This window comes from Lagenorhynchus albirostris, chromosome X (assembly GCF_949774975.1).
Source record: "Lagenorhynchus albirostris chromosome X, mLagAlb1.1, whole genome shotgun sequence".
NCBI classification, from domain to species: domain Eukaryota; kingdom Metazoa; phylum Chordata; class Mammalia; order Artiodactyla; family Delphinidae; genus Lagenorhynchus; species Lagenorhynchus albirostris.
In genome coordinates, this window is record NC_083116.1 from 36465456 (window position 1) to 36483766 (window position 18311).

At 45.1% G+C, this 18311-nt stretch overlaps 1 protein-coding gene across 26 annotated transcripts in view; it reads right to left on the reverse strand.

Moving 5' to 3' along the window:
- TMEM164 (transmembrane protein 164) overlaps nt 1–18311 on the reverse strand; it is a 161407-nt gene that overhangs the window by 131720 nt on the left and 11376 nt on the right. The window contains exon 1 of one of the 26 annotated variants that reach the window (XM_060137764.1): nt 12162–12426. The exons of 24 other annotated variants lie outside the window; for them this stretch is intronic. The gene's annotated coding sequence lies outside the window, so the exon portion shown is untranslated. Of the gene's footprint in view, nt 1–12161; nt 12427–18311 lie in introns of those variants that run through there. One more of the 26 variants, XM_060137754.1, reaches the window with a different exon arrangement.

The window sequence follows — 18311 nt, forward strand, 5'->3', positions numbered from 1 at the left end:
TAGCAATGCTTCTTCCCACTCCAAAATCGTTCAATACAGGCTTTATTTCTGCAGACAACTATCTGTCTACCAAAAATTGGTCATTATCTGCCATCTTCTTGACAAATGTCTTATTAAATTTAGCTGCCTGGCTTTTACAGTCATCAGCAGCCTGTATTGCTGTGGCACTTTCTAGCACCTGTACAGGAAAGGGGCTTATAAGACCCCTGTGGAATTGCCTGGAAGCATATCACAGTCGCTGGGTGACAGCCAATCTCCCCAGTCATGATGGCAACAATCCTTTGCATTATTACCCAGCTTTACGGTTTATAGAGTGCTGTCACCCACTTTACTGTATTTGAGGCAGTACTAGGTGACGCTTTCTTATATGCTTCTTCAACTGCCTACATCGAGTGGGTTATTTAACTGTGCACATCAGTAGTAAGTTACACTTGTTCTGATCTTTCTCCTCTAAGGCCAAGTTCTGCTTCTCTACCCTACTGATGAGGTATATATTAAGCCGCTGAGAGTGATTAAATCAGCTTTGGAATTGCAAATAGAAGGAACAACTGAGGCACAGGATACCATTTTGCTAGTCGCTTGTGCAATGGCCCACTGACAGATATTAACTGTTTAGATAAACACACAAGACTGCCCCTCCCAGAGGCAGCAACAACATTCGTGCTAATCTCATATTTGTAGAGCATGTTCGTTTACAAAGCAGTTTCTCAGAAATGGTCTAATTTGGACTATACCTCTTGTCCACCCACCCCCTAAGACACATAAACACAGCTAGATCAGGATGTGGGTACCTAAAATCTTATTCCCTGCCTTACAGTTGATCCATTTTTAAATAAGGATGAATAACTGGTGTTTCCAAATCCAGTTCATAAGGCCTGGCCTTTATTTCATACAGCCATATTCCGTAGAAGCTAGAGCCCCCCTTACCCCTGCCCCCACAATTAGGTTGAAATTTCTTTTGCACTAAACTTCGGTAATAAAAGCAAATTGGAAGGAAAGGACCAGAGGGTGGGGAGGAGGGATTCTTTGACATTAGCCAAAGACTTTAAAAAGAAAAAAATGGGGTTGAGGAGGTGGATTCCCAGGAAATTTCCCTTTTTCTTTATCCATTCCTATGTTTTTAAGGTTTTTTATTTATAATCACATGTTACTTCTATAATCAAAAGATAATAATAATGAAAGTTGGTCCTAACTGGCTCACCTGCTCCCCCTTCTTTGAAACTCTCTGGGAGGGAAGGAGGCATGAGTGAAGAGGACCAGCTCAGAGTGCTTATTTCAGAAATACGATCGGAATACGGGGCTGCCCTAACAGTCTGAAAATGAGATTTCACAGAACCACACCGGCTCAAGGGCTGGAGCTGAAAAGTTCTATTCCCACCCAAATGTGACCAAATGTAATTTGTCTCTCTGTATGACTTCCAGCTTCATGTGGGCTGATTCTATTCGAAAATCTAATAAAAGGTGTAGTCATTGCCATCATTTCTGTTGCTTGGTCCTCGTGAGCGCTTGTCTCCCACAGACTTGATTTTCCTTCTGCAGAGTGAGCGGAGGAGCTGATTAATTATTTAGAATCCCTGTACAACTATTATCTCAATTTCTGCACACCTCACCTCTGTCAAGTGGAAGGGGAATGAGTACTACCCACATAATTACCACTGAAACTAAAAGGCAGAGAGGTTAACGGGGTTTGAAGCAGGTCCCACAGAAAACGCTAGGCAATAAGAAGCAGAATGCCTAAGGGTCTGAAAACTGTCTGACCAACCAATAGCAATGTCTGTAAGGCCCAAGAGAAATAAAGCTCTCCTTCCCAACCTCTCGCCCAACCCAAAAGGAATACCGCTTTCAAAACTGTTTCGATGATGACAAAAAGCCTCTGGCACTTGAGGATATGAGGGTGTTAATTTTGTTTGGCAAAGTCAAGTTGCTTTAAGAATTTAATTCTGTAACTGGGAAGGTGCAATTCTGATTTTAAATGTCTTTCTTCCCTGGAGCTCAAAATCCAATTTACCCAGCCCACCTAGAGGGACGCTTCTGCTTTCACCAAGTCACCCTTACTAATCTACAGACTAAGCTGCAATGGGAACGCCTATATTGAACATTTGGTCAATGGACCTAACAAAGAAATGTAAAAAGTAACTTACTACCCCTAATAACATAGCTTCAAAATATATAAAGTAGAAGGTGACAGAACTAAAAGAAGAACTAGATAAATCCACCTTTGTGGTGGTCAATTTTGAAAACTCTCCCAACAATTGATAGAGTAAGCAGATGAAAAATCGGGTAAGGCTGTCAAAGCGGAGCAAAATTAAAAAGGTTGATCTAATGGACACTGGCCTCATGCTGGGCCACAAAGCAAGTCTCATCAAATTGCAAAGAACCAGACCACAGAGACCACACTCCCTGATCACAGTGTTATTAAGTTAGAAATCAGCGACAAAATAACTTTAGAAATGTTTAGAAAAATTTTTAAAAATCCTTCGAAACATCCCATGGGTTAGGAAATCACAATGGAAATTATAACATACTTGGAAGTGAACAACACAACAAAGTACTACATACCAAAATCTGTGGGATCTAGCTAAAGCAGTAGGTAGCTCAAAATTATTAGCCTTTAATGCGTATAGATAGTCAAATAAAGTCTGAAAATAAATGAGCTAAGCATCCGACTTAAGTTAGAAAAAGAACAAGAGATAAAACTCAAAGAGGGCTTCCCTGGTGGCGCAGTGGTTGAGAGTCCGCCTGCCGATGCAGGGGACACGGGTTCGTGCCCTGGTCCAGGAAGATCCCACATGCCGCGGAATGGCTGGGCCCGTGAGCCATGGCCGCTGAGCCTGCACGTCCGGAGCCTGTGCTCCGCAACGGGAGAGGCCACAACGGTGAGAGGCCCGCGTACCGCAAAAAAAAATAAGAAATAAAAAAATAAAGTATTTTAAATTGGTTTAAAAAACAATCTTTTAAATTAGCATAAATTAACAAAACAGAAGACTAACACACTATAGAGAGGACAAAGCCCAAACTGCTTCCTACAAGAGATAGTAAATAAAACTTATAAATTTCTGTTGAGATTGATTTTTCAAAAATAAGTAATGTTATGAATGAAAAGGGGATTATCTTTTTAATATCTGCAGTTTTTATAGTTAAGAGGCTATTAACAATTTTTAACCAATAAATATGAAAGTTTAGGCAAAATGGTCACATTCTTAGAAAAACAAACTACCAACACTAATTAAAGAAGACACAGAATACTTGAAAATTCCTATCATCGTGAAAGAAACTGAATCAGCAGCCCAAAATCTTTCCACAGGAAGACACCAAAGCCCTGATAGTTTTAGTGGCAAGTTCTAGCAAGCATTCAAGAAACAAATAACTCCAATCTCATGCAAACTATTCCAGAGTTTAGAAAGAAGAGGAAGCACTACCCAACCCAGTTTATGAAGCTAGCATAAATACCAAAACCTGACAGGGACAGTATGAGAGAGGAAAACCAGAGCCATATTCATTCATGAACATAGTTGTAAAAACACCAAATCAAATACTAGCAAACCATATCCAGGAACAAGAAAGATAATGCATCATGGTCGAGGCCATCCGATTTCAGGAACGCAAAGTTGGTTTAATATTAGAAAATCAACATAATTTACCACAGTGAAAGATTAAAGAACAAAAGTAATATAATCATCTCAATAGACGAAGGAAAAGCCTTTGATAAAAAGCAACATCCATTCATGATTAACAAAAAACAACTCAGCAGGGCTTCCCTGGTGGCGCAGTGGTTGAGAGTCCGCCTGCCGATGCAGGGAACCCGGGTTCGTGCCCCGGTCCGGGAAGATCCCACATGCCGCGGAGCGGCTGGGCCCGTGAGCCATGGCCGCTGAGCCTGCGCGTCCGGAGCCTGTGCTCCGCAACGGGAGAGGCCACGACAGTGAGAGGCCCGTGTACCGAAAAAAAAGAAACAAAAAAACACAACTCAGCAAACTCAGGATAGAAGGGAATTTCTATTGTCTGATAAAAGATGCCAAAATAATTTACACCAAACACCATACTTACCCATGAAACACTGAAAGCATATCCTTTAAGACAGGGGAAAAGACAAGGGTACCCACTACTGCCACTTCTATTGAACATTATACTAGTGGTCTTAACCAGAACGGTAAGGCAAGAAAATGAGGGGTGGGATAGGGAGGGTGGGAGGGAGGGAGACGCAAGAGGGAAGAGATATGGGAACATATGTATGTGTATAACTGATTCACTTTGTTATAAAGCAGAAACTAACACACCATTGTAAAGCAATTATACTCCAATAAAGATGTTTAAAAAAAAAAAGAAAACTAAAACAACAGAACAGAATGAATAGTTCAAGACATAATTCAAGAAAAAAAAAGAAAGAAAATGATATTAAAAATAAAATGACTGCAAAGGAAGAGACAAAAGTCTCATTCGTTGTAGATTATGATTACCAACATAGAGAACCCAAAAGAATCCTCAGATAAATTAATTATAATTAATTTAAAAGCATTCAGCAATGTTGCTGGGTACAAAAAAAATGAGCAAAAATCAATTGCATTTCTGGACACCAGCAACTAACAATTACAACGTGTAAGTTACAAAAGAGAAAGGAAAAAAAAAAAACACTAGAGACTTTACAGGGGAGTTGGTGAAGGCCCTGGTTCTGGTGTCAGACTGCCTAGTTTCTAAAAGCAGTCCCACCACCAGCTGTGAGACTTTGGCAAGCTCTCAGTATTTAGCTGTTTTGTGCCCTACCTTTTAGACTTCTTGTGAGGATTAAATGAGTTAACACATGTAAAGCACTTAAACCGGTGCCTGGAACAAAGTAAGAGCTAAATAAATGCAAGCTGTTATTATCACTGTGAAGAAGTAGTTAACAGGCCTGTTATCAAGGGCCCCAAGGTTCAAACTATTGGACTCCAAGACATCTCAAGGGTAAAAATATCAAGGAGCCACCTGTCATAGGAGCCAATGAAACTCACCCATGTTGTCCCTTAGGCTGGGCACTGAACTCCCACACGCAACATACAGCTCATTACTCATACACCCTGCTGTCTACAGCTTAATTAGCAAAAGCACACACTTTTTCTCTGGAGATTTCCACCCCTATCTTCCCAACTCTTTTAACTGGCAGCAAAAGTCAACAACTTCAAGCTTCCTGTGAGGTTGAAATCCAGAGTTCTGGTTGGTTACTCTTCATCATCAAAAGACAAGGCAAACCTCAGCCCCTTAGGGCAGACTAATGCCAGGAGAGCTTCTGGAGATATTCGAAGAAAGGCTGTTATTTGTTACTGGCTCCACTTCTTGGGGCGAAGGGGATAGACAGTAACTAATATTTTGTGAGCACCTATTATGTTCCATGCACTCTTCTCAGGGCTTCACCAATATTAACTCATTAAAATTCTTTCCATAACCTGAGGGGATAGAATTCTTAGCCCCATTTTACAAATGAGACAGTGATTAGGTGACTTACTTAAAGCACAGAGCTCATGAGTGACAGAAATTAGCTTCAAACCCAGATCTGTCTGCAAAGCCCTGCACCAAGCTAGTAGAGAAAGAAAGAAAGGAGGGAAGTGGGTACTACGTATATGAAGCTGTGGATTTCAATTCTCCTTCTGACACCAGAGACCACAATTCCAATGGGAATGCAAATAATCATTATGTGAATAGAAGACTGAAAAATCAGCAGAACAGAAGGGTATCCAAGTTGGTGTTTATATAAAATGCTGCTGCCACTCTGTGGCATGACTGAGCAATATTTTTTAAAAACCCACAGAAAGGGACTTCCCTGGTGGCACAGTGGTTAAGAATCCTGCCAATGCAGGGGACACGGGTTCAAGCCCTGGTCTGAGAAGATCTCACATGCTGGGGAGCAACTAAGCCCGTGCGCTACAACTACTGAGCCTGCGTGCCACAACTACTGAAGCCCATGCACCTAGAACCCGTGCTGCACAACAAGAGAAGCCACCGCAATGAAAAGTCCACGCACCGCAACGAAGAGTACCCGCCGCTCGCTGCAACTAGAGGAAGCCTGCACACAGCAACAAAGACCCAACACAGCCAAAAAATTAATTAATTAATTTTAAAACTAATGTTTGTAACTCTTTAAAAAACAAAAACAGTAATACTGCCCCTGTGTGGCCTCATTTTACCCATTCTTTCTCTGAAAACCAAGATATTCATGGCCGGAACATACACTCCTATGAGCATACGCAGACCCAGGTGATCATGAATAACGTAAAATTGGGTTGGTAGCTGAAGAATACGATGTGCCTGCAGCTTGGGTTTTGATGCCACCCGGTTTTTAACTCCTTTTTTTTTCAACTTAATAATATCTTTTTTTTTTGGTAAGTTTTTTTGATTTTATTCACTCTAATGAGTGACACTGTATCTTACTGTAGTTTTTTTTAATAGATCTTTTTAAAATTTATTTATTTTATTCATTTTGAGTTTTGGCTGCATTGAGTCTTCGTTGCTGTGCGCGGGCTTTCTCTAGTTGTAGCGAGCGGGGGCTGCTCTTCATTGCAGTGCGCGGGCTTCTCACGGCAGTGCCTTCTCTTGCTGCAGAGCACGGGCTCTAGGTGCACGGGCTTCAGTAGTTGTGGCATGTGGGCTCTGTAGTTGTGGTACACGGGCTTCGTTTTTCTGTAGCATGTGGGATCTTCCTGGACCAGGGCTCGAACCTGTGTCCCCTGAACTGGCAGGCGGATTCTTAACCTGTGCCACCAGGGAAGCCCCTAACTCCTTCTGTATGGCAACACTGCCAGGCTAACCGACTTGATGGCCCACGAGTGATGAATATCCCAAGGGCTTTGTCCTGGAACCAGTGAGCACAAGGCTAACATCTGTGCCACACTATGCACCAATCACCAGTGCCGTCACAGCCCACCTGTCAGGGCTTCCCCTTCCTGTCCCCAAGTAAATAATTTTGCTCCTCCTAATGGCAGAACCTAATCTTAATGGGCAGAAGAGGAGACCAGAGCCTGGCTTTGGGGGCAGCCCCTCACAGCCCTGCCTGATGCAAGCTGATTGATATACCCGTACGATCCAAAATAAGAGCCCCCAGGTTCAAGAACACACGTGCCCACACACCCCAAGGATAACATAAAAATACTTTTTAAGATCAAAGTTACCATTCTAACTGCAGCATCACATAGGTTTTATAGATGATTAACCTTAAGTGTTCTTGAATCCAAGATGATTTTTGATGACGAAACAGATAAGTGCAAGGTCAACAACACTAGACCTAGTTACGGATCTACCTGCTCTTAAACTCTGAAGGGAGATAAAAGTTGCACGTACAACCTTCTGTTTAGATTGCTTCTCTTCTAGAAACCACCGTCTCCCAAAGCCCTCTTGCAAAACAGAACACAAATTCTAGTAATTCTAACCCAGACCAATAAAATACGAGCACCCCAGATTTAGGTGCCCTGCTACCCTTTCAGTCTTTACTTGATCTTTAGAAATACTTTCAGCGACTACGAAGGGCTGAAATTAAATAACAGCCACTTTAAGAAAGCTGGTAATTTTTGATGTGGGGAAGGAGCTAACTGAAAAGAAACTATTTCAGGCTTCCCTGGTGGTGCAGTGGTTGAGAGTCCGCCTGCCGATGCAGGGGATGCGGGTTCGTGCCCCGGTCTGGGAGGATCCCACATGCCGCGGAGCGGCTGGGCCCGTGAGCCGTGGCCGCTGAGCCTGCGCGTCCGGAGCCTGTGCTCCACAGCGGGAGAGGCCACAACAGTGAGAGGCCCGCGTACCGCAAAAAAAAAAAAGAAACTATTTCTTTATAAATTCCTGAGGAAAACCAGAACAAATGTGTAACTGCCTAAGCATGATAAAGCCATCTGAGGTTAACTGACCCATCCAGGAAGCTCCTGGGAGCACTCTGAGATTCTCCCCACTTTTACAGTTCTGATGCATTCTATCCCTCATCCAATTCCTTGACTTCCATTCTGCCTGGAAGTGAGAAATGAACCCAAGTGTCACTAAATGTATGAGCTGGGAGGGATCTTACACATCATCTGGTCCAACTCTCATTTACAGATGTGGAAGGTGAATCCCAGAGATGGGAAGTGACTTACCTGACCCTGCGGTGCTGGTGACCGGCAGGTCTCCCAATACAGTCTGCCCCACCGTGGAACAGAACTCGACTACATGGGACTCTTCCCATCTGACTAGTTCTTTAAATGGGCTTGCAGAAAATTGTCAGATAGTTCTTCATCGATATGAAGAATGTCATTGGTAATCTCTTTAAATGGCAAACTCTACTAGCCTAATAGTTAACAAGACCAGCCTTGGAGTCAGGCAGACCTAGCTGTCCAGACCTAGCTTGGCCACTTTCTAGCTGTATGACCTCGGGCATGTTACCTAACCTCTCTGAATCTTATTATCTTCACCTGTAAAACAGAAATGCCAATAATAGCATTGATCCCACAGGGCGCTCAATCAATATTAGTTGTGACTATTACCACAACCTGGCACAGCGGAAGGCAGAGCTGTCAGCTCCCTAAACCCTGTCTGTGTGGGGAAGGGGCTCGGGGAAGAGCAACCCAGAATCTCTACCTTGAATTACACCTGACTCTTCATAGAAAGCCCCAGACTTGGAACTGAATTTTGGACTTGGAAACCGGCAGGAAACGGGGCTAAAAGAAACAGCCTGACGCTGTCACCACTAGGAAGCCGCCCCACGGCACTAATTCTCAGGACCGTACATAACACCTCCTTCCTCTAAGGTAAGCTTCACACACACACACACACACACACACACACACACACACACACACACACAAAGGAGTGACTGAGGCATAAACCTACTAAGCTTGGGAAAGCCCCTTAGAAAGAGTAGAAAAAGTACCATAATTAGACACAGAGGGCTTAGAGTCAGTGGCTGTTTAAGTAAAGGGAAAATGTACCATCTTTAAGGCCTCTTGGGCCTGAGCTATAATTCTAGTGGTAACCAGTGCTGGCCCTCTCCAGGCAAGGTTTTAAGAAAGACTAAAATGCAACTCCCCTCCCTCAACCATAAGGAAGCTGGGAGCATAAAGCACAAAGTGGAATTCTAGTTAAAGTTTTAACATGGGCCATTAGGTTCACTTGTCGTTCAGCTGATCAACAGAACACTGTAACAGGACCTCGAAGAGAGACAGCCCGGCACGCCAGCCCTGGCTCTGCCCCATCCCAAGTGGTGTGACCTTGGGCGAGTAGCTTCCCGCTCTGGGCTTCTTTTCCTCACTGCAAAATGAAGGGTTTGAACTACAGGATCTTCAAAGGCCCTCTGACCTCTATCATTTTCCTGTTGTAAGTTCTCCACATAAAAATGTAGTAATTGGGGGCTTCCCTGGTGGCGCAGTGGTTGAAAGTCTGCCTGCCGATGCAGGGGACACGGGTTCGTGCCCTGGTCTGGGAAGATCCCACATGCCGCGGAGCGGCTGGGCCCGTGAGCCATGGCCGCTGAGCCTGCGCGTCCGGAGCCTGTGCTCCGCAACGGGAGAGGCCACAACAGTGAGAGGCCCGCGTACCGCAAAAAAAATAAAATAAAAAAAATGCAGTAATTAGACCATAAATGAGCCTTGATAATAAGCTCCCTGGGGAGCAGAAACCATATCTGATATTCCTTGTGTATCTCACAGTCCCAAGTATGATGCTCGGCTCAGAGTAATTGCATAATAGATGCTGAGTGATACAGATTCACCGCACAGTGCCTGGCATATCATAAGCTTTTCACATGCCAGGCAGTTTGCAAGCCTCTCTCCCACCAGACTTTTCAAATATGTCAGATTTTACCATTCCCCGGCTTTTAATAAAAAGCAGCATTGCACAAGAAAACAAAGCTCCTTGTCACTTCACGTGACAATGATTGAACACGTAGGTGCCAGGCACTCTGCTCTGTACTGCAAAAGGGGCAGACCTGGGCCTAGTGCTGGTACTCGTCCTATAAGCTTTATGAGTCAGGGTGAGTCAGTTAACCTGACCCAGTGCGAGGCCCAGTGAGCACAGTTACTATTATTGAGTAACTCCTGAATTTTACATCTTAGATCTTAGATCTCCCCCGATAGGCTAGCAACTAACTAGCACACAGTGGGACGAGCGCTTTACTAGTGATGCACCCACAGGCTTTGGGAATACACAGGACAAAATACGTGTATTGAAATAGTGTTAAATACACACACACACACACACACACACACGCAAACACACAAGCTTCCGAGGGCCAGTCTAGGCTCAGAACACATTTAATCCCATCTTCTACACTTGTGGCTTCTAATCCTAGTTGCATACTAAAATCACTTGAGGAGCCTGAAAAGTTGCTGGTGTCCAGGCCCCCAGCCCATACAATTAGATAAGAAGGGGTGAGGGGAACAGGTATTGGTATTTTTATTTTTTTATTTATTTTTTATTTTTTTGCTGTACGCGGGCCTCTCACTGCCGTGGCCTCTCTCGTCGCGGAGCACAGGCTCCAGACACGCAGGCTCCGGACGCGCAGGCCCAGCGGCCATGGCCCACGGGCCCAGCCGCCCCGCGGCACACGGGATCCTCCCAGACCGGGGCACGAACCCGCGTCCCCTGCATCGGCAGGCGGACTCTCAACCACTGCGCCACCAGGGAAGCCCGGTATTGGTATTTTTAAACGCTTGCTTAATGACTGTAGGTGCAGCCAGGGTTGAGGACTCCTGGCCTCCGCCTTCTCCAGCTCCACCTTTAGTCCCAAGCTTAGTGACAGGTCCAGCAGATAACTCAACTCGCAGGCCTGCAAAGCCACAGAAATCCTATTTTGGTCACTCAGCAGACTATTCTCTGAGCCATTAAGATGACTGTGCCACTACCAAAACATTTTTGGCCACCGAAACTTAAAGAGGGGCTTTCTTAACCCTCGGTCAGTCAGAGAAGGTAATTAGCTAGTCCAGCCTCTGCCCCAAGCACTCTACTGGAGGCTGAACTGGCCTGAGATCTCATCCTTTTGGGGGAAGCTTCTCTACTCCTCAAGTTGATATTTAATTTGTCCCTTCTTAACTGTGCTACTCCTTGCCTCATGCGGATGTTTCCTTACAGCTATGAGTGTGCTCAGCTCCCACTGCAGCTGGGCCCCCTGCCAGTCTCTCCCCTGACCCCATCCTCTCCCTTGCCCCCCTTATATACACACGCCCACTTTGGTTTGCTTTTCTAATTCCTTCTTAATCAGCCTCCGCCTGCCTCTAGGCCACCTTGCTACTCTTCTACTTGATCCCTCCCCTTTCAGCTGAACCTCCTGGCCATAGGGTTGCTGCCTTACTCTAGCTCCTTTCCCGCCAGCCACACAGGCAGCAAGGCCCCTGTGGGCACAGCCTCCCAAACACATGATGCTTTCTCAGTTGCCAGATCTTCTCTCGTGAGTCGGCTTCCTTCATCCGCTGACTCTCTTCTACTAACTGCTCTCCCAGGCTGCCAACCATCTCCTTTCTTTCTTTACAAAAATATTTCTTCTTAATTACTCAAGAAATTTGTACTCACACCAAATTCAAACAATACAGAAATGTGTTAAGTATAAAGTGAGCGTGTCCCCCCCCCTTTCCCTAATCACTCAGGAGTAAACAGTACTGGTACACATTCTTCTAGGCTTTTGCAACGTGCTCAGAAACACGCACATATACAAGGGCTTGTGGTTTGTTTTCTTAGGAAATGGGTTCCTATCATACATACTGTTCTGCAGTTTGTCTTTTTTTTTTTTTTTTTTTTTACCGGTACACGGGCCTCTCACTGTTGTGGCCTCTCCCATTGTGGAGCACAGGCTCCGGACGCGCAGGCTCAGCAGCCATGGCTCACAGGCCCAGCCGCTCTGCGGCATGTGGGATCTTCCCGGACCAGGGCACGAACCCGTGTCCCCTGAATCGGCAGGTGGACTCTCAACCACTGCGCCACCAGGGAAGCCCTGTCTTTTTTTTTTTAATTTTAACAATATACTGTGAATATCTTTCAAAGGGAATACAGAGATCAGCCTCCCTTTTAAAAGCTGCACAATACTCCACTGGCTGGATTTACCATTCTGCCACTGGCAGGCTGTTTCCCAGTCTTCTCTGATGCCATAACGTCCGTGCACACAACTCTTCACACACAAACATTTCTAAGGTAACTATTTAGAAATGGGTGGACGGCTGCCCACAGGACCAGCCTGTACTCACCAATTCCAAGTGCCTTTTCTCAAGTCCTCCTTGGTCTCAACCTCTTTGCCTCACATGACAATAGAGGACCTGCTTCATGAAACTCCTTCCTCTCTTGGGTGTCTTTCCACTTTTGCTTCACTGAGTCTTTTCTTCTGCCCACAAAAGTAGGCATTTCACAGAATCCTTTTCTTCTTTCTCTCCCCTGGCTTCCATGATGTTTGCATCTTCTGCCCCTCCATCTTCTCTAAATCACGTTGCTAGCCCAACCACATCTCAATTACCTGCTGTTCACTCCAGCCTCAACGTCTCAAACATCTGAGACTCAACAAATCCCCGAATGAACACCTGACCTCTTCCTCTAAGCCTCTGTTTCCTCATCCGAAAAACAAAGGGAATGGACTAGACTCGATTAAATTTTCTTTGAAAATTAGGAGTCTAGTATGTACTAGATGCTGTGCAGGTTAGAAAAAAAAATTAATAAAAGACAGATCTTGTATTCAGGGAACACGCAAACTAAGGAGTCGGGGAGAGACATAAACAATTATGTAATATAAGGCAGAATAAAATGCTAAAGTAGACAAGAATGGCTAAATCTGGCATGAAGGCTTGAAAAAAGCTACACAAGAGGGAATGTTTAGGCTGAGCCCTGAATGATGACTGGCATCTCAACAGGGAAGAGAAAAGAAAGTATTTCTGGCTGAGGGTACAACATGAACAAAGTATAAACTCAGAGTCAAAGAAGCATGGAAGTTCATGGTACATGTGGCTGGATCAGAGCACATATGAAAGAATGTATCAATACTAGAGGACAGGGACTTCCCTGGCGGCACAGTGGTTAAGAATCCGCCTGCCAATGCAGGGGACACGGGTTCGAGCCGTGGTCCGGGAAGATCCCACATGCCGCGGAACAACTAAGCCTGTGCACCACAACTACTGAGGCTACTCTCTGGAGCCTGTGCACCACAACTACTGAGCCTGCGCGCCACAACTACTGAAACCCACGCGCCTAGAGCCCATGCTCCGCAACAAAGAGAAGCCGCTGCAATGAGAAGCCCGCACACCACAACGGAGTAGCCCCGCTCGCCGCAACTAGAGAAAGCCTGCGCGCAGCAATGAAGACCCAATGCAGCCAAAAATAAATAAGTAAATAAATTTATTAAAAAAAAATACTAGAGGACAAAGCTGGGAAGAAGGTTGAAACCAAGATCATAGAAGATCCTGAATCCTATCATAAGGAGTTCCGGCTTTCCCTAAAGGGTTTATCTATCTGCCACTCTCTGACTGAGTAATAGTTGCTGCCTAATATACTATGCTAAAGGCAATTCTGAACTGACATGGAGACACACGTTGGGAAAGCATGCTCATGTTTTGATTAGCACGGTTGGCCTGGGGCACCGTAAGGTGTATTTGTCTAGCTATATCTACCATCCTTGCCGAAGGCAGTAGGGAGCTATTGAAGGCTTTTGAGCAAGGGAATGGCAGGACCCAACATGAATTTTCCTTGTATCATTTCTGGCAGCAGTGTAAGGGATGGACAGAGCAGAAAGACCCCTAGAGAAGGGAAGATCAGTCAGGAAGCTGCTGTTAATAAGCCAGATGGTGGTGGCGATGATGATGATGATAAACAACCAGACGAATTAGGGCAGAGAAATCAAAGAAGAAAAGGAAGAGACAGATGGGAGAAATGATGGAAGACAGAATCAAAATGACTCAGAGACTATGATGATGGAAGAGAGGAATGGAAATGTGTCAAGGTTTCAAGGGACTTAACCTGGGTCACTGATGGACCGCAGTGCCATTAACTAAGATAGGGGCCATGAGGGAAAAGTATAATCCTTGCTTTTCACTCCAAATCCTCCAACCACTTTACTTGGCTTTTAAGCACTCTTAAGTACACTAGGAGGGAAAAAGCAGGACATACATTGCTTGATGGCCCCAGCACTTATATAACCCCACACATAAACCTACTATTCTTCCTTTGGCCAGATCGCCAAAGAAATATCCACGAATATCTGATCCTAAAACCAATGGGCGAATAATCCTTTGAATGTTCATGCCCCCAAAAGATGATTTTTCCTATTTAGATCGTGCTTTCTAGTTACAAGACACGTTCAACCTATCTTATTTTACTTGACTGTGAGGTATGAAGGGCAAAGATCATCCCTATCTTACAGATACAACAGCCATAACTCATATTTATCATATATACTCTACGCTTGCTATGCACCAGACACTGATCTAAATACTTTACATGTAGCCATGTACTGAATTCTTACAAGAAAACCACAAAGTAGATACTATTATCCCCATTTTACAGAGAAGGAAAACAGGCCCAGAGATGTCAAGTAACTTACCCAAAGTAACACAGCTAGAAAGCAGCGGAGCCAAGATTTGAACCTGGCCAGTCTGACTTCAGAGCCTGAACTCTTAACTACCACACTTTGTATCATATAAGAAGATCAGGCACAGAGAGGCTACCTGACTAGCCAAAACTACTAGGTTCTGTCAACCAGAAACCTACATCCAAGGCCCACGTCTGTCTAATACTTAATCCTGTGCTCTTTCTATTACTCTTCATTGTTTACCGAGATGAACTGACCTCTTCCACTGGGTTAGCAGATTATTTTGACCTTTTCCCTCTTCGACCTTTGTCACTCACTTCTGCCAAAGTTTCTGATTTTGCTCCCCTGCCGTGGAGCCTCATACAACTGTTCACTAGGATAGGATGCAGGTCTCTACTTAGAGGAAAGAAATGATGACCTCAGTTATAGTCCCAAGTGAATGGGTCTCATTTCCAAACAACCAGTTATCTCGCAGCAGATCACACTGGCTTGACATACAGGCTAACTGACCGTACACAACTCCCTGGACTACCTGTCCAGGACAAGCAGCAAGCAATGGTGGCACTACAGCCTGGCTCCTCTGTGGAAGAGAGGGAGCAAGGGCAGAAAAACACATTGAAAAGCAGTCGCTCTAGCAGTCAGGCAGAGAGGTGGCCTGCAGCCGTGAGATCCTCACTTTCAAGGCTGTAAGACAATGATGCTCAAAAAACACATGATTTCTGTTTCTCTACTAGTGGGCAAGAACAAAAGTCCATCTCCCTTTATGCTGGAATAGCTAGGGGTGGAAGGAGGCCACGTATGGTACTAGAGAGAGACAATGAACCGGGAGTCAGGAGATCTACCTCTGCTTCTACTGAGCTGTGCGACTTTGGGCAAGTCACTTCACCTCTCTGGGTCTCAGTTTGCTCATCTGGAAAAATGAGGGAGGAGATGATCTCTGAGGTTTTTTTTCAGCTCCGACCTGGCATCACTCTGCCATTTCAACCCAGGAAAGTATTGCTCGAATATTTTCTCCAGTATCTATAAGGCGACCAAAGGAGAAATCAGCTAGAACCGAGAGAAAGAAGGATTAGATAAAACAAAAATGACCTTTTTGTGGAAGGCTGCAAATTAACACAGAGATAACCAAAAATTATAACGAGCTCTTTCTCTTAAATTTAACTCCTTTTTGTCCATCTGACCCTAGTCCAGGTTTATGGTGTTTAAAAGGTCTGGGTGAGGGAGGACCCTAAATGAGCAGCGGCACCAACTGTCCTTAATGTCGATGGACAGTTATGACTGGAAAGTGAGAACCCAACCCCAAGGGAAACTAAAGGGAAAATGTAAGTGGGAGGAGCCAGGCTTAATCCTCAGTTTGCTGCAAACTGGCCGTGGAAAGGGGAATTAAAAAAAAAAACAGCAACAGGTGTGGACCACAGTGTACTTTGCAAATTGTTTTTCAGTTCAGACCCAAAGCGGGGAGTAAGAAACTTGGGAAGATGATCCCAGCCCGGTTTCCACGTGTGTCCATCTGAGCAAACACAGCCCTGACTGTGAGGTATGGCCAAACACCGTTCAGCCAGGCAGGAGACCCTGTGACCCGGGTCACAGGGCTTTGCATTCTTCCCCAGGAAGCGAAAGCAGCCTCGGCCTAAAGGTCACCCCTGACTTCCCAGGGCCAAGACAGCACCCCTCCCCGCCGACAGCCCCGCCCCGGGAAGGACAGCCACAGGGCTGGGGGAGTCAATCTGTTTCTCTTTGCTCACTGGCCAGAAACCCCACCAGCAAACAGGGAAACATGACCTTGGCTTGGTGCTAGCTTGCAGGGCTATGCTGAGGAGAGCTGAACTGTAAAGTCCAGCGCGGGGCCGCGAGGGGAATGGAAATCCAAAGGTAAAACCGGGCGCCCTTTCCTCAGGGGACCCTGAGAGTCCTCCTGCGACTGGGGGCCCGGGAAATGGGGAGAAAGGCCCACGTGAAGCAGCAGCCGGTAGCAGCGGCAGCCCAAGGGGCCAAGTGTAAAAGTGCTGAAGATAATAAGGCACTTATGCACATGACCCCGAGCAACATTCCTGCAGGGCGCAGGGAATAAAGCACAGCAACAGGCAGGCGCACACACGCTCAAGTGCCTGGGACTTAAAAAAGGAAACTCTTGACAAATGCAAAGCGACAAGGAACAAGTGGTGATATGAAGGAGACCCTTCGGTACAGTCTCCCCTAATTTCTCAGGGTTGCTCTTTGTTTTAGGAATGCCCTCCAAGCCAGCTCCAACCAGGGAACCAGGATTATTACATTATTAAAACATGACCTTAACCTAAGGAACTGCCTATTTACCCACAATGCTTGGGAACATGCCTGGGGGTCTTCCAATGGCCTTGCTGGGTGGGATAGGGCACTCCAACCCCAAGGCTGTGAAATCACATGACCCAGGCCTTGGCCCTGGAAGGCTACACTTAATTAAAGGGGACCTCCCTTTAGTGACTCGTGGCTGAGGTCCCAGTTCTGAAAGAGTAGCTGTTCTTCAAAACTGAGAGCGGTTTCCCATATCCGGGAGATACTGAATTGTCTTTTTTTTTTTTTTTTTTTGGTCCATTTGCTGACATGTCAGGCAAAGCACTGGTCTACTTTTAACCTGTCTTTCTCCTAGGAGCTCTGGGAGCAGCCCTTTCTCCTCCAATAATTTCTTAACCCTGAGAACAGGCGGCACTTGAGCAAGTTGCACTCCCCTCGGTCAAAATAAATTAATGAAAAAGGAAAAAGTAAATCCACGCACCTGTCTCTGCCCACACCCAAACCACTCCTTTCCTACTTCTGTCATGTACTCGTTGGTTTCCTAGGCTACCAATCTCAAGACAGCAGGCACCAGAGAGCCGGCCCATTGATGAAGAGCAGCAGTAATTAAGCCCAGAGGTCCCTGGAAAGCCAAACTTCCTACCAATGACAGCCATCCTCCAAATGCTTCAGAAAGGGCTGCGTGATTTACAGGAACATCCAAATTCCCCACAAAACCGTCCTTAGGCCTCCAACAGTCGAGCCACCCTGCCCTGCAGAGATTATGTGGGTGCCACCTTCATGGAACCAATATTTTTGCCTACCACATGAAACAAAGATGCCAGGGAAGCTGCTCTTGGGTGAGATTTTTTTTGGGGGAGGTGAGATTCTTAAAGCTGCCTTCCTGTATCTAATCTCTATCATCTTATCTCAGCATCAGGCATCCAAGCTCACAGTAGCAATAATAAGGATAACGAAGCTCATGACCATCATCACGCATCACATCACAGCAAAAAATTTATTGACTGTCTACTATCTTAAGTGCTTTATTAGTATTGTCTCATTTTTTCTCATTTAATTCTTACAACAGCTCTGCAGGGTAGGTATAATTATTATTCCGTTTTACAAATGTGGAAACTAGGGGTTGGAGAGGTTAAGTAACTTGCCCAGGGCTACACAGTTAGTGGTAGGATTTGAACCCAGGCCTTTACCACCCTAGAGCCAGCTTCTACCCAGTATGCCTTGAAATACATTGTACTGCTACTACTACAATAGTCCCTTGCTATCCGCAGGGGATTGGTTCCAGGACCCACCACGGCTACCAAAATCTGTGAATGTTCAAGTCCCTTGTATAAAATGGTGTAGTATTTGCATGTAACCTCGCACGTGCTCCTACACACTTTAAATAATCTCTAGATGACTTATAATACCTAATACAATGTAAATGCTATGTAAATAGTTGCAAACACGATGTATAAAAAGACTTATAATACCTAATACAATGTAAATGCTATGTAAATAGTTGCAAATACAATGTAAAAGAAATGTAAATAGTTGCCAGTGCACAGCAAATTCA